We start from the raw sequence: 4804 nt of genomic DNA, 5'->3' as shown, positions 1-4804 counted from the left end.
AGGGAAAGCTATTAAATTAAGTAAAACAGCCAAAAATCTGGGCGTAATATTTAATCAGCATCTCTCATGGTCAGATCACGTAAATTTAATTAGTAAAAGAGCTTCGCTGCATTAGACGCTCTTGTTCGGCTTAAATCTACCCGTTAGCATTAAAATCAAACTGGTGCAAGCACTTGTTTTTCCAGACTTCGATTACTGCGATTCTATCTATTCCGAACTACCAGATGATCTTGCTCAACGTCTTCAACGAGTACAAAACACCTGCGTCAGCTTTATTTTCCATCTGAAATATAGGGACCATTTTTCCGTTTTCTTTACAAAGCTAAATTGGCTCAAATTAAATAATCGGCGAAAGGTACACAATCTCACCCTTCTCTATAGGGCAATCAGTTCAAAGGAACCGGCTTATCTCTCGAGCAGATTCTCAATGCTTTCCGAATCACACAGCCTTGACACCAGATCGCGAGGGAGAACTCAACTACTCATTCCCCTTCATAACTCAAATTTTTATTCAAAATCTTTCACCGTTTCTACTTCTCGTCTTTGGAACTCGCTGCCCCTCGAAATCCGAAACTCATCTTCAGCATATGTCTTTAAGACACAATTAAAACATTTTTTTTATTGGACACAAATAGTTAGCACATTATATGTTAGTAATAAATTGAATACAGTTAAGCGCAGAAAAACACTGAAAATCCTTATTCACCTTAATATTTCAAATCCCTGACTACTGTCATGAATATGTGATTGTGTGTGTGTATGTGTGTGTGTGTGTGTATGTGTATGTTTTGTTGTATGCTCGTGAGTATAGGTTAGGTTTTTATTCCCGTATGTATTTTTTTCTTATCCTTTTTTTTGTAATTTTTTCTTTGTAAATTTATATTTCTCTTTCTTTATTTTAATATTTACCTTTCTATGTAATGGTTTAAATGTTGTTTTCTAATTTTCATATGATCAAATTTCGATGTAAACATGGTTAAGTGGTAGAAAAGGCTACAAAGCCTTAACTTCGCCATGATAAACAAGACGTAATAAATAAATAAATAAATCCAGTTACCACGTTTTGGTGGTGACGTCTCGAAACAATCAGCTAGGGAGTTTATAGACCAGCTGACAACAATGTTAAATTTGATTGGTGCATCTTCTCAATATCGCCTGCAAATTATTCACAAATGTTTCTACAATACTGCAGCGTATTGGTTCAATAGTGAAAGACCGAATTTCTCATCATATGATGATTTTGTGTGCACGTTTCTTGAACAATTTGCTTCGAATGATTTGTTAGAAAGCCAACTGGCAGTTTTGCGTTCTCGTAAATATAACACATCTTCTGGTTTATCATTAGAAGCGTATGCATTGAAAGTATATTCATCTATTGCAACCTTGTAGAAAAGCCTAACCAAGCTGAGATAATAAGAGTAATTCTGAAGCAATTGCCAGAAACAGTTTCTAAGAATGTGGGTTGTCACGAAATTTCCAACCTTAAACAATTAACACAAAAACTCAGGACAATAGACTTATATTCTAGTGATAAAACCAAATCTTTGTGACTACCTGGTGATTGTATAAGCGGGGAGTATAACTCGAATAAGTTCGAAAAATCTAGGCATTTTGTAACGCAAGTGTCTGTGGAAAATAAGTCATGCAGTGATTCATCTACCCAAACAGTAGCTTCAGAGAGACTTATGGGCCAACCAGCTGCTAGGAATCCCAGAAACAACTATAGGCAATCTGGAGCTAACCAAGAGAGCTATAAGCGACAAGGTAATGATCGAAGTTTGTACTTTCATAATAACAATCGAAGAACAAACACTCAAAGGAACGCTAGTAATGGCAATAATACAGATGCACCTAGATACAAACAACAGAAATAGAAGATTTCAAAGTCCGACCAATACAGAATTGCGGGGTGACTCCATTAACACTAACTCAGAGATTTCAGCAAGGAACAATGGAAATTTCCGAAATGGAATGAATTGCAATCACATTAGTTAAATCAAGATGTTCTTCAGTAACCAATGTTACTAGATAGTGGGAGCCCTGCGAGAACATTAAACAACTAAGGCGGGGAAATGCGCTCCAATTAGCTCTGACAAAGGATGGCCACATGGAGCTTACTTGTAATTATGATCCTTACCTTTTGCACGTTAAGTCTTGTCTCGGTGACTTTAATAGAGTTAAATATTTAGGTGTTGATAAAGAAGATGTTTTACCTGTTGCATTTTTGCTGGAGTGGTTTGATTCAGAGCCTGAGTGGACTGTTACAGATAAAGGAACTCCTACACCTTTATTTGAAGCACCAGAAATACAGGGAAGAATTTGTGACTTGTTTCTTAATTGTTTAATTGACACTGGTAGTCAATGTAATTTATTGGATTACAAGATTTGGATCACTCTTAAGTTCTTTATTGCCAAGTATAAAGCTGTAACCAATAGAAGGAATTCAGTTGGCTTGTTTTGCTGGTGAGCAACGCATAAAAGTTGTAGGTTTTAAACATGTCATTACGCAGTTAGGAGACGAATATTTCCATGTGGGTTTATATGTAGTTAAACAATTACATTCCGATTTGATCTTGGGAGCACCATTTTTGTGGCAGTAAAAGGCTATAATTAATTATCGTATGTCTACTGTTGAACTAATTCATTCGAGTGGTAAGGAAGTATCGGCTCCTTTTGTTTCGAGTTCCACAAATAATACTTGCTCGTTAAGTTCCGTAATTGGATCTTGTAAACCTTTGACATTTGAATCTTCTCATGTGGATGATTATGTTTACGTAGCTTCTAAAGAAGATATTCATAAGGAAGTTTATGGCAACGAATATTGTGAAGCTGAAGTTGATGATTTATTTAATTTATTGCTCAAATACCAAATGTATTATTTAATATTTGGGTTACTTTCAAATATTGCTGTAAAGAAGTAAAGAACAATTTTGTGAACTTGGTGTCTTTAGATGAACAGCAGATAAAGTGTAGACACAATTTACAAAATATCAAACCCTTCCACTGTTCATTGGAGAAGAAACAAGAGTTGTTGTTGAATGTTAACAAATAGGTGCAAGAGTAAAAACGTAGTTTAGAATTGATTTTGAAAGATTTGTATACAGTATTAAAAGTTGATTTGAATGTCGAATATTTGAATGTTATGTTACTGTTCGATGTGTATATTTAAGATCTTGTATCTATGAAGTTAAGCCACAAAAGTATGATGGCTATATTTCCTTCACCCCAGGAGGGGAGGTTATTGTGACTATCATATTTTTATAACATTCACAATTAAGTTGTATTAATGATAAAAATCTTTGATAAGAAGAAAGACATTTTATTATCACTGTTACTGTCCTAATTATGTATTACGGGATATAGTGTAATATACCAATTCCAATTCGTAAGTAGATTTCTGTATTTTATTTCTTAAAACAAATAATATATTTGTACTAGTTGCTAATTCAAAAACTAAGAGCAACAATTGTTGGGTATGGAACAGGGGGCGTATGTCGTGTGTATACAAACCCACCGAAAACCCCTTAGTGTAATTTTATGCGTAATATATTATAATTATATACATATAATATAAATATCACATCACCCCCACTCACGACCGGATCAAGAAAGTGTGGGGCGTTACACCCACACCCCCTATACGCCTTCATGGCGTGCTGCTATGCACAGGGGTACACTTTACATTTTATCTTTATATAATATTAAATGCAGGAACATAGAGGCAGCATAACTGACGAATAACAAGAAATTTGCCAGAGAACGAAGCGAGATAGTTCAATTACATAGAAAATGATGCACCCCCTTCACCCGTAGTTGCTTTGAACTTTCATCGACTTGAAAATACGTTTTCTTTAAGAGCATAGTATCATTTAATAACGGCGATAGGATTCGTACACACCTCATTTCTAGCTGAAAGTTTAATAATGTAGGGGCATGGACGTCTGGAAGGAGCAACGATGCCCCCCCCCCCCCCCACCGTTAGGAAACGAATGCCAACGTAAAAGTATATATTTAACACGCATAATTCGACGCGACATTTTCAAATTTAAGTGGTGTTTTTTTAGGAGGCAACAATATTATCAGGGCAATATGCCTTGTTTGACCCCCTGGAAAATACCTCGCTTGTCCCTCCGTGGAAAGAAAAATCTGCGAACGTCCATGATGAGGGGAGCCATTGACCACTTTTGCCCCCTCCCCCCCGTGCGCACGCCTATGGGTCTGGATGTCAAATATGAAGCAGTTCACCAATGTTTTGACTTCGCCAATTACCTTACAATTAGATATTTTGATCTGTAATTTGCATAATAGCATAGCAGCTAGATACCTGGTGTTGCATTTGAACGAAATCAGTTAAGGTGCACAATGTTGTTGACTTGTAACCTGCTATAGGCAAAACTTTGGAAAATAGCTTATGCTAGGCGTTGCAGAGAGATTTTTCTTCCAGCTAGAGATCGGAAGCGACCAAATTTGTTGCGATTTGCAAACCTCATTATTAAAAGAGAAAACCGATAAACATGCAAATATTGTGCATGGTACTTTTACCTTCGAAAAATCACGGGAGTATCAATGTGGTGTGTTTTCACATATGGAAAGGCAGAGCATAGAGTGTTTACACTGTACGCATAAATTGATGAAGAAGAAATCAGTCGTCGCCATGAAGGTGACAGATGATAACGATGTAAAGAAAAAGTGCAGGGGGCAATCGCCCCTCCCCCGAGACGTCCAAAATGGAGATCATGCCTGATCAACTGAGGGCCGGCCGACTGTCCGGAGCGCCAAACTGGGGCATCCCCCTTGAGTAGAG

The sequence above is a fragment of the Lepisma saccharinum genome, chromosome 5 (assembly GCF_977018435.1).
Source record: "Lepisma saccharinum chromosome 5, izLepSacc3.1, whole genome shotgun sequence".
Classification (NCBI taxonomy): Eukaryota; Metazoa; Arthropoda; class Insecta; order Zygentoma; family Lepismatidae; genus Lepisma; species Lepisma saccharinum.
This window is presented reverse-complemented; position numbering follows the sequence as displayed.